This window comes from Tursiops truncatus, chromosome 1 (assembly GCF_011762595.2).
Source record: "Tursiops truncatus isolate mTurTru1 chromosome 1, mTurTru1.mat.Y, whole genome shotgun sequence".
Taxonomy (NCBI): domain Eukaryota; kingdom Metazoa; phylum Chordata; class Mammalia; order Artiodactyla; family Delphinidae; genus Tursiops; species Tursiops truncatus.
This window is the reverse complement of record NC_047034.1, coordinates 151968275-151980468: the sequence shown is the minus strand read 5'-3', so window position 1 is coordinate 151980468 and position 12194 is coordinate 151968275.

Sequence of the window (12194 nt, the reverse complement as noted above, 5' to 3'; positions counted from 1 at the left end):
GGCCTAGCTAAATAGCTAACGTTTGGTAAGCAATTATAACACCTGAAACTGTTTTGTAAGTATTAACTCACTTCATTCTCAGCAACTCTATAAAGTAGTAAAATTATTATCATCCCCAGTTTGTAAATGAGAAAAAAAGGCACAGAGAGGTGGAGTAACTCTACAGAGGGTAAATGGAAGGGCTGGAATTCAACAAGGCAGTTTGGTTCCAGAGCCAAACCCCCAGGCTTTACTACCTGTATAGCTCCTAAACATCAGGCTATAGTATCTAGTACTGAGCCTAGAGCTGTGCCATCAGTACAATAGCCACGAGACACGTGTGGCTACTAAGCACTTGAAATGTGCCTGTACTGAATTGCTTTGCTAGGAAGTGAGATACACACCAGATTCAAGAAGGAAAGAGAGCGAGAGAGAGGAAGGAGGGGAGGAAGGAAGGGAGGGAGGGAGAAAGGGCAAGCTCTCATTTATATTTTTAATATTGATAACATGTTGAGATTATAATATTTTTTAAAATGTACTTATTTATGGCTGCGTTGGGTCTTTGTTGCTGCGCGCAGGCTTTCTTTAGTTGCTGTGAGCGGGGGCTATTCTTCGTTGCGGTGCGCGGGCTTCTCATTGCGGTGGCTTCTCTTGTTGCAGAGCACGGGCTGTAGGCGCACAGGCTTCAGTAGCTGTGGTGCGCAGGCTCAGTAGTTGTGGTGCACGGGCTTAGTTGCTCTGCGGCATGTGGGATCTTGCCAGACCAGGGCTTGAACCCGTGTCCCCTGCATTGGCAGGCAGATTCTTAACCACTGCTCCACCAGGGAAGCCCTGAGATTATAATATTTTATACATATTGGATTAACTAAAATATATTATTAAAATTGACTTCACTTGTTTTTAGTGTTTTTTTAAATTAATTGTTTATGCTCCTCCCCAATCTATTTCTATTGGACAGTGCTAATCTAGCACAGGGGTGGCTTGACCTCAGTCCCACTTGACATTTTGGGTTGGAAAATTCTTTATCGGTGGGGCTGTTCTGTGCGTCGTTGGGTGTTTAGCAGCTTCCCTGGCCTCTACTCACTACGTGCCAGTCGTACCTGCCGCAGTCGTGACAATTAAAACTGTCTCTAGATAATACCAAACGTCCCCTGGGGGAGAAATCACCCCCAGTTGAGAACCACTGGTCTAGAGAAACCCCAAGATTTAGGTGTTGAGTAGAAGAGAAAGAGCTGCCAGAGGAGACTGAGAAGGAACAGCCGGGAGGTGGAGGAGAGCCAAGGGTGGGTGTTACAGGAGCCAGAGAGCGTTTCAAGTACTTGGTCATGATCATTTAAAATGTCAGTCAGATCACATCACTTCCTGCTCAAAACCATCCAGAGGCTTCCCATCACATTCAGAATGAAATGTCAACTGTTTACCGTGGCCTATACATAGGGTGACTCTATAATTTATCATCTAAGCCTGGGGCACCTCTGAGAGTGAAAGGAGGCAACACTAACTATGCCAAGACAGTCCAGGGCATTACTGGATGTATGGCCACCCTAAGCCCTGGGCCCTGCCCCTGCCCTGCTCACTCAGCCACTAGAGCCTTCCTGCCTGCCCTTCCACCGAAATTTCCTGCTTGTAGCTGCTGCAGGACTTCGAATTCGTCGTTCCATCTATCTGGAAGCCTCTTCTCCTTGATGGTCTCAGATTAATTATCTCACTCTCTTCAGGTCTTGGCTCAAATGTTACATCCTTAGAGAGAACTCTCCTGACCCTCTGTCTAAAACAGCGACCGATTTCCTGCTCACTCTGTGTCCCGTTTCACATCACCTTATTTGGTTTGGCCAAAAAGTTCGTTCTGTTGTTTTTTCCGTCCGATGGCTCTAGTAGCGCTTAGTTGTCTTTAACTTCATTCGAAACAACTATGTTAGATTGTATTGTGACAGCTGTCATATCAGCGTGCATTAAAAAAATACTTATCAAAATTGCTGAATTTTTGTGTAGCCATTTTAATATTGAAGATGGAAGAAAAAAGCAACATTTTCAGCATATTATGCTTTATTATTTCAAGAAAGGTAAAAACACAACTGAAACGTAAAAAAAAGATTTGTGCAGTGCATAGAGAAGGTGCTGTGACTGATCGAACATGTCAGAAGTTGTTTGGGAAGTCTCGTGCTGGAGATTTCTCACTGGACGATGCTCCACGGTCAGGTATACCAGTTGAAGTTGACAGCGATCAAATCGAGACATTAATTGAGAACAATCAATGTTATACCACGCGGGAGATAGCCGACATACTCAAAATATCCAAATCAAGTGCTGAAAATCATTTGCACCAGCTTGGTTATGTTCATCACTTTGATGTTTGGGTTCCACATAGGTTAAGCGAAAAAAACCTTCTTGACCGTATTTCCGCCTGCAATTCTCTACTGAAACGTAATGAAAATGTCTCATTTTTAAACAAATTGTGATGGGCGATGACAAGTGAATGCTGTCCAATAATGTGGAATGGTGGAGATTGTGGGGCAAGCGAAATGAACCACCACCAACCACACCAAAGGCCGGTCTTCATCCAAAGAAGGTGATGTTGTGTATACATGGTGGGATTGGAAGGGAGTCCTCTATTAAGAACTCCTTTCAGAAAACCAAACGATTAATTCCAACAAGTACTGCTCCCAATTAGACCAACTGAAAGCAGCACTCGATGAAAACGTTCGGAATTAGTCAATAGAAAACGCAGCATCTTCCATCAGGATAACACAAGATCACATGTTCCTTTGATGACCAGGCAAAAACTGTTACAGCTGGGCTGGGAAGTTCCGATTCATCTGCTGTATTCACCAGACATTGCACCTTTGGGTTTCCATTTATTTCGGTCTTTACAAAATCCTCTTAATGGAAGAAAATTCAGTTCCCTGGAAGACTATAAAAGGCACCTGGAACAGTTCTTTGCTCAAAAAGATAAAACGTTTTGGGAAGATGGAATTATGAAGTTGCCTGAAAAATGGCAGAAGGTAGTGGAACAGAACGGTGAATACATTGTTAAATAAAGTTCTTGGTGAAAATGAAAAATGTCTTTTATTTTTACTTTAAAACCAAAGGAACTTTTTGGCCAACCCAATACTTTATAGCATCTATTAATCTCACTGACATTATCTGTTGATATATTTATCATCTGGGTCCTCCATCACAAGATAAACTCATTGAGGGTAGACACTGGTTTCTCCTTTTCCCTGCTGACTCTCCAGCACCTAGCACAGTGCCTGGCATGCAGTAGGTGTGCAATAAATACTTGCTGGCAGAATAAACTCATTTAAGAAGCTTGACTGTGATGGGAAAGTAAGCTAGGACAATAGCTGGAGGAGATGTGTAGTCTGGGTTTGTTTGTTTTTGCTTTTGTTTTATTTATTTATTGAAAGAGAATTTAAAACAAAATAAATTTATTTATTTATTTTTGGCTGTGTTGGGTCTTCGTTGCTGTGCGCGGGCTTTCTCTAGTTGTGCAGAGCAGGGGCTACTCTTCATTGCAGTGTACGGGCTTCTCATTGCAGTGGCTTCTCTTGTTGCAGAGCATTGGCTCTAGGCACGCGGGCTTCAGTAGTTGTGGCACACGGGCTCAGTAGTTGTGGCTCGCAGGCTCTAGCGCGCAGGCTCAGTAGTTGTGGTGCACAGGCTTAGTTGCTCCGCGGCACGTGGGATCTTGCCAGACCAGGGCTTGAACCCGTGCCCCCTGCATTGGCAGGCAGATTCTTAACCACTGCTCCACCAGGTAAGCCCTTTCGTTTTGTTTTAAAATGGAAGTGAGTAGGGCATGGTCCAAGCAGCAGGAAACCATCCCTCTGTGGGATTTTATGAAGAGGCTTCCACCTTGACTGTGAAGTTCTTAGGGGTGGGAATCATTTGTGTTGTTCATTATTATGTCTTTCAGTGCCTAGTAAAGTGTCTAGCGCATAGTAAGCATTTAACATTGTTGTGAAATAAATAAATGATAATGATAACAACAATAAAAATAAATTCTTATTGCACCCTTACTGCACCATGTACCAGGCACTGTACTATTTGACATGTATTAACTCATTTAAACCTCATAACAACCCTATAACAGAAGTTGCTATTATTATCTATTATAATCCCATTTTACTGAGACATAGGGAAGTTAAGCAACTTATCAGAGATCACACAGCTAGTAAGTGGTAGAGCTGGGACTCCACCCAGACAGGTTGGCACCAGAGTCTTTTTTTTTCTTTTAAATACAGTTTTTAAAAATACATATATTTATTTATTTTTGGCTGCATGAGGTCTTAGTTGCGGCACGCAGGATCTTTGTTGCAGCATGCGGGATCTAGTTCTCCCACCAGGGATTGAACCCAGGCCCCCTGCATTGGGAGCGAGGAGTCTTACCCCCTGGACTGCCAGGGAAGTCCCGGCACCAGATTCTTTCTGGTAACTGTGGCATTGTGCATTTAGAGTGGGGTAGACCAATCAGAAGCCTCCTACGATAGGCCAGGCAATAGGGACTGGTTTAGAGGGGAAGAATACAGAACAAATCCACGTGATGCTGGGCTCCTGTCTGGATGACTGAGTGGGTGAAGGTGACAGGCACCAATGGGAAACACAGGAGAAGGTAAGCTCAGTGTGGCCATGCTGTTTGTGAGACCCATGGGACACCCAGGAGGAGAGCCCGGGGAGATGTCTGGGCTGGAGTAGAGATTTGGGGACTGGTAGCTGAAGCCATGGGGTACATGAGGTAACTCAAGGAGCTAGTGCAGAGCAAGAAGGAGGAGAACCTAGCATAGAACCCTGAGAAAAACAGCCAGAGAAACTCTGGGAGGAGGAGGAAAATTGAACAAGGATAGAGCACCTGGGGCCGAGGTCAGAGAATGCCGAGTAAAGGGCTCGGTGGCCAGTTCAGGGGCTCTAAGAGGAAGACCTGCAAACATGAGGTCACAGAGGCCTTGGCATGAATAAAGGCGTCAGAGGCAGGGGCCGTACCCCAGGGATCTGGAAGTGTCTGTGGAGGATGCAGAAGCAGGTTTGAAGAAGGAGCAGGTGAATGAGAGAGGGCAACACAGGCAACTGCAGAGGGCGGCAAGTCCTTAGGAGGAATTTGCTTGCTGATGGAGAGGGGTCAGGGAGAGGCAGAGGGGTGAGCCCAGAAGTAGCAGCTAGCCTCAGTCCAAAGGGAGGGAGGCAGAGAGGGAACCTGTACCCTCTCCACTTCTCCCATCCCCCTGCCCCAGAGCAGAATGAGCAGGAGAGATTTTCAGGGTCAGGTCTCAGCTCCAGTGACACTTTCTCAATCCCTGATCCCACACTAGGTCAGCCCCCTTCTCCTAGGGCTGGTATTCAGATTAGGAGACTGACAGCGCCTGGGTGCCAATGGTTGGGTTGCATGTGGACCATATGTTGGAAGACGGTTCCAGCGCCCTTTGCTGGGCCAGACACTGAGCAACTAACTGCTGAGTGACGGAGGTATTGGGGGTCCCAGAGGAGAGGATGGTTGTCACAGAGATGCTCCGGGCAGCTGTTGGTAGTTATTAATTGTGCAATAATTTATGTCTGTCTCTGGGACATAAAGGCAAAACCCAAGCGGTTTGCTCCCCATCGTCTCCCCATGCCTAGCAGTGTTTGGCATGTAGTAGGTGTTTGGTAAATATTGGAGAGTAACTAGTGATGGGGAGGGGAGCTGGGGGGCTCCTGAAGGCCTCTACCTTCTCTGTGGAGGAGGTAGTGCCCAGTCCCAGGGAAAACAGCAGAGTTACAATGGGCAGAATCCTGGCCCAGGGCCTGGGGAGAGTGGCTGGAGCACCTGGGTGCCACTCAGCTCTCCCTCTGTAGGCCCTTGTCCCTCTCCTTGTGTCTGTGGACATTGAGACTCAGAGAGGGGCAAAACATCCTTAGGGCCACACAGTGAGGCAAGAGGTGAGCCAGGATAAGAAAGGACTCCCTGTGCCTTGGTTTTCTCATCTGTAAAATGGGATGATAACAAAGCTACTCACTCCATAAGCTTGTTGTGAGGATTACATGAGGTAAGATGCATAGCACAGTGTCTGGTGTTTTTATGTTTTTATTTTTATTTTTTTTTGAAAGTTTAGTTTATTTATTTTATTATATTTATTTTTGGCTGCATTGGGTCTTTGTTGCCACGCGCGGGCTTTCTCTAGTTGCGGCGAGCAGGGGCTACTCTTCTCATTGCAGTGGCTTCTCTTGTTGCAGAGCACAGGCTCTAGGCACGCGGGCTTCAGTAGTTGTGGAACGCAGGTTCAGTAGTTGTGGCTCGTGGGCTCTAGAGCGCAGGCTCAGTAGTTGTGGTGCACAGGCTTAGTTGCTCCGCGGCACGTGGGATCCTCCCGGACCAGGGCTCGAACCCGTGTCCCCTGAATTAGCAGGCGGATTCTTAACGACTGCGCCACCAGGGAAGTCCTGTGCCTGGTGTCGAGAAAGAGCACTTGGTAATGTTAGCATTTGGACTCAGCCTCTGTCTCCATGTGTTTTCTCCCTAGGTGACTCATCTACTCCCATGCCTTTACCTCCTATAAGCCAATGACTCCCCAGTTTTTATCTCTAATGCAGACATTTTCTCTGAGCTTCAGACTCATCCAACTGCACCGTCCGTCTCCTTACACTCAGTTTGGCCCACCTATACGCCAAGACCTAACCGGGTGTGCCAGGCCTGCCTTGGATGTCCCCCAGGCTCTCTTTGCCAAGGCCCACACCGACAGGGCCTCCAGCCCAGATGTCAGGTACCCCCATCACCACTTTCCTGCTCAGTGTTCTGTCCTGAGAACAAACTGAGCCTCCTTGCCTCCCCCGCTTCCTGACCCCTGCTCCCCCCAGGCCCTTCCTGTCCTCCCCTTGCCCTCCTCCCCTGCTCCCCTGGGACCCATCCGTGCTCACTCCCCACCTCCCCAGCTGCCACCACAGCTGGTCACTGACGGAATGTGCAGCTGCTGAGAGCCACATGTGCGGAACAGGTGGTGCACATCCACCCCTGGGGCCAGTGGGGGTGGGAGCTGGGACCATCTGTCTGTGTCTGTTTGTCTGCGTACAACACACACACACACACACACACACACACAATCCACAGCTCCTTGTTCAGGGGAAGTGGTGCACAGTATTGCTTTGGTTCCCTTCGCCATCCACAGGCTGCAGAATTCATGGAAGTCTTGCTCCATCTACAGGGGTCCAGTGGCCCCGGCTCAGGACCCCTGAAAGCAGACAGGCTGGGCTGGCCCAGCTGTCCTGATGCTCATATATTCCCCATGCCTGTGTGCAGGCAGCGCAAAGCTCCACAGAGGCTGCCTGGGGCCAGAACGTCCAGCTGGGTGATTAGGGCCTTCCTAGCTTTCTCAGGCCCTGGGGGGTGGCCTGCAACAGAGGAATCCGGAGACCTCAGACACATCCCAGAGCCCCCTTGGCAGCTTCCAGAGGTTCCGCTGCTGGGGTGGCGCCAGCGGCATCTGTCCTGGTTCCCACACTCTGGCCTTTCTGGAATCTCCACAGATTTCCCTTCCTTGTGTACATGATGTCAGCAGGACAAGGACACTGGGAGTGGAGGGAGGGGAGGGACTGGGGACACCATGCTCCCTGGAGTCAGATGGCCATGAGGGGCTGGGGTGGGGGAGAGCCTGGAGGACGACTTGGCCTGTGGCTCCCAAGCCTGACTGGGGCCTGACACTGCCCTGTGCATTCTCGTGCCCCTCACCATCTCTGGAGGTCTCAGTTTCCTCATCTGTAAAATGGAACTAAGACTAGCACCCACTGTCTAAGGTCAATATAAAGGCTGTAAAATCCTCAGCCTTGATGGAGGTCCTTCATGGTCTGGGCACAGCTCACTCACTACTTCCCTGACCTCCACCCCAGTCCTGCCATTTCTCTTATGTTTTAGGACACATAACATAGGTTCATGTCTCTGAGTCTTTGTATTCTGTCTGTTTTGAAAGTCTTTCCCTTTTCTATCTGGAAAACTCCTACTCAGCCTCCAAAGCCCGGCACAAAAGTCTCTCTCTCTAGGAAGCCTGTCCAACCTCCCTTGGGCACTGGTACTGCCTCCTTGTACCTCTGTGTTTCCCTCCCCATACCGCTGCTGTCTGCTTACCTCCCCTGACTGTGGCTCCTCAGAGAGCTGTCCTTCCTGGGGTGGGCTCTCAGGAGCCCAGGCACAGCACTCTGCAACCTGCGGTGTCAGACCATAATCAGGACATGGCTCTAGGCCTGGCCTCGGCCCTAATGCTGCCGGGTAGAACTTCCCACCTGTACCCTTTGGTCTGGTCTTAACAAGCAGAAGAAATACCTTAGTCCTCACCAACTGCCAAGGCATTTCTTAAACCCAGAGCCCTTAAATCCCCCTTTCCCCACCCAGGCCAGCCAAGCCAAAGTCCCACTGTACAGATGGGGAAAACTGAAGCCCAGAGAAGGGAACTTAGCAGCAGGGACAGGATTAGAACTGAGGTCTCTTACCCCAGTCCAAAGCCCCGAGGCCCTTTTCTCTACCCTGAACCTCCCTCCTGGACAGAGGATCTGGAGGCTGGGAAGTGATGATGGGGTCGAGGCCGGGCATGGGTTGGGTGGGAGCCCCAGGCTTGGAAAGCAGCTGTCCCTCACCTCTGGCTATGGCTGGAATCGGATTCCACCATGTCCCCTGGCGGTGACAGGGAAACCACACTTCTATTCCGCCACTCAGTAATGATGGAGACTTGTAAGACCATCAGACAAGCTATCCTGAGGGGCAGATGGGTGTAGGGCTTACGGCCCAGAGAGGGTGTGTCATTTAGGTCTTCTAGAAGACGGATGCTAAGGTGAATTAGAGGTGCAAGAGATTTGTTGAGGAAACGGCTTGTAAGGATAGAGGGAAAGAACAGGAGGAAGCAGGAAGAGCCTTCTGACCGTGATGGAAGTCTGACACCTGTGAAGGGGAGGGAGCAAACAGGAGGATTGGGTAGGAAGAGCCCCAGACTGCAACGCAGCTCTGAGAAAGTCTCGGTCAGGCCCAGGGTAAAAACTGTGCATTAGAGGAGCCTCAGGTAGGGAAGAAATAGCCCCAGTCACTGACCCAGAGCAGCCCAGGGAATGCAAACTATATGCAGATCCACAGAGACAGCAGCTGAAGGAGTTAATGACACTCCCTGCAGCCAGTCCCCTTGAAGGCAGGTACGAGTGATGTACCCTCCCGGTAGCTGCAGAGGGTACGTGCTTTGCAAGGTCACCCAGCCCAGCAAGCAGTTGACAGGTTCTCATGCCTGGGCTGTGGCTGCAGTATGCTGACACAGGGATGCGCTTTAAGCCACCTGGATCTTCACAGGGCTTCTAAGGGGGACTTTGTCAGACAAATGAAAGAATGAAGATTCGGGTGAAGTTGGGTGAAATTATGGTGTTTCAGAGAGAATAGTACTGAATTTGGAACAACAGCCTGGCATTAAATTTCCTTTTTGCATTTACCGATATGTGTCCTCAGACAAGTTGCTTCCTGTCTCTTAAGACCGGGTTTTCACTTTTTTCTTGATGTGGTTGGAAATACTCACCCATGCTTCTCCTGCCCAGATCCAGAAACAATGGGGCAAGGGGAACCAATAGCTTTATCTTGGGAAAGAGGGCTCGGCTTCTTACAGAGGTACCCGTTAAAGACCAATTCTCAAACTTTTCCCCTGGAGTAACCCAAATGGCAGAAAATTATTTGTACTTCCTCTGCGATTCAGGGTGGCATATCTCAAACTAGCGATGTAAGGTCTGGGAATTCCCTGGAGGTCCAGTGGTTAGGACTCCATGCTCTCACTGCCGAGGACCTGGGTTCAATCCCTGGTAAGGGAAATAAGATCCCACATACAAGCCTCGAGGCACGGACAAAAACAAGCAAACAAAAAACAATGTAAGCTCAAATTTTCTTATGTGTGTTTAATCTTAAAATGTACATGAGAGAGTCAGTATAGTGTAGCACTTAAGATACACAGTCTGGAGCCAGACAGCTTGAGTTTAAATTAAGCTCTGCAATTAACTAGCTACGGACCTTGAGTGAGTTACCTTACCTCTCTGAGCCTCAGTTTCCTCATCTGTAAAATGAGGATAACAGTAGTAACTGCTTCATAGCGTTATTGTGAGGATGAAATGAATTGGTTTGGATTAAGTGTTTGAAACAGAGTCTATTCTGTTCACCATTAAGACATGAATTTGTACTTTTATTTCTTGAGTGACCTGTTTATAAAAAATGTTTTTTTTTTTAAATGACTCATGGGCAAGTAAAACTGACCATCAATAAGAAAAAAAAAAGACAAAGAAAGATAGCACGTAGTTCTCAGGTCTTGGAAGAGCTTTGCAAGTGGAAAGGGGGGTGCACAGAGGAGGAGAAGGACTTTTTTCCCCTATTTCTCCGTCCCATTGCTCCTTCTTTTTCTGTTCTAAGCCACAGCCACATCTCTACCATATTATGGGGGTTTTGCTCCCAAATCTGGTCCAAGATCATGTCAGAAAATAGAAGATTTAGTTCTGGCACCAGAGGGTTGAGTCTGTTCATCCAAGGTCCGGGTAGGAAAGGGTGTTAGGCCACCGCCCCTCTCTCCTCCCCTCCCTCCACTTCTGCCCTTCCCCTCACCTTAAATATGGTCCATTGGCTACAAACCAGTGTAACCACCGGCCTTACGGACATTATAAAAACTTCACAGTGAGACCAAGACGTCTCAGAACACAAAGTTTCCATGGCGTTTCCAAGTGGGTGACCCAAGGGATCCTGAAAGAGTATGCTGGATGGGGGGTATCAGGAAGGAAGAAGATGAGGCGCCACATTTCTCCTTATCCCTGGTGACTTGGGTGGGAAGTGGGGAACTTCAGGTTGGAGAATCAAGGAGGCACTTTTTGGTCTAGTCTTTTTTTAAAGTATTTTTTAAAACTTTATTTTATTTTTTGCATTTGGGTCTAGTCTTAACCGGTGGAAAGGAAATGATTAAGATAAATGTAGAGGCCCCTAGTTATACCAGGCTGATGAGGGTGTAATAATACGTGGGAGCCTCCAAGACAGCCCCTGATTATCTCCACTCCCTGGCATTTCATACCCTTGTGTCGTCCCCTCTCACACTGGATCAGGTTGCTCTTTGTGATCAATAGAATATGGTACACATGATAATATGTCACTTCTGAGGCTAGGTCATAAAAGACTTTTTGGTTTTTGTTTTTTTGCCTTTTCAAAGCTTTATTTTTTTTTTATTGGAGTATATAGTTGCTTTATACTGCCATCAGTTTCTGCTGTACAGCAAAGTCAATCAGCCATACATATACATATATCTCCTCTTTTTTTGGATTTCCTTCCCATTTAGGTCACCACAGAGCACTGAGTAGAGTTCCCTGTGCTACACAGCAGGTTCTCATTAGTTATCTATTTTACACATAGTAGTGTATATATGTCAATCCCAATCTCCCAATTCATCCCACCACCACCACCCGCTTTTCCCCTTGGTATCCACACGTTTGTTCTGTACGTCTGAGTCTCTATTTCTGTTTTGCAAATGAGATCATCAATACCATTTTTCTAGATTCCACAAATATGCATTTAATATACAATATTTGTTTTTCTCTTTCTGACTTCACTCTGTATGAGAGTTCTAAGTCCATCGACATCTCTGCAAATGACACAATTTCATTCTTTTTTATGGCTGAGTAATATTCCATTGTATATATGTATCACAAAAGACAGTTTTTTAAAGCAAGTTTGCCTTGTTCTCTCTTGGATTACTCTGGGGGAAGCCGACAGCTATGTTGTGAGGACACTCAGGCCATCCTGTGGCAAGGAACTGAGGCTACCTGCCAATAGCCATGCGAGTGCACCATCTTGGAAGCAGATCCTCCGTCCCCAGTCAAGTCTTCAGATGACTGCAGCCCTGCTGACAGCTTGATGACAACCTCATGAGACACTCTGAGCAAGAACCACCCAGCTAAGCTGCTTCTGGATTCCTGCCCCATAAGACTGTGAGATAATAAATGTTTGTTGTTTTGAGCAGTTAAGTGTTGGACTAATTTGTTACATAGCAACAGATAACTAATCCACTGTAAGACTCCCATGCCTTTGGTTTACTTTTTAGAGAGATATTCAAAATACTTTACAACCAGTTCAGAAACGACATTGGCTGCAAACAGCTGGCCCAGTCCTATCAGCTCCGAATTCAATCATTCAGTTATAGGCAGGTTGATTCACAGCCACTTAGTCTGGCTCCCATAACTAATACTCTGTCGGGCTATGGGAG